Raw genomic sequence first — 381 nt, forward strand, 5'->3', positions numbered from 1 at the left:
CTACTCTAATTTTGTGGTTAAGTAGCGAAGTTACTCTGTAAATCAGTATGTAATATGTATGTCCGCCCGTCAGTCCGTAACGCTATGGAAGAATTAAGATTCATCCAACCGCTGTTAAAGCTACTTCTCTGTTTTTCTTGACACCAATCCTAGCATTGTGGAGCATATTTTTAGTATGTAATATCCATGGCTGTCCGTCTACATTTCAACAGCTTTTAGCCGCTTTGAACCTTTTTTACTGACTTTTTCCTTTCCGGTATACATATATGATAGTTAAACATAGCATTACTCTGGAAAAAATATATTACTGTACAATTAAACGGATGGACTTTGCGATAAAATTGAAGAAATTTTCAAAAATGGCCATTTAATGTTAAGGGA

The sequence above is a fragment of the Acartia tonsa genome, chromosome 12 (genome assembly GCF_053477335.1).
Source record: "Acartia tonsa isolate MP-2025a chromosome 12, ASM5347733v1, whole genome shotgun sequence".
Taxonomy (NCBI): domain Eukaryota; kingdom Metazoa; phylum Arthropoda; class Copepoda; order Calanoida; family Acartiidae; genus Acartia; species Acartia tonsa.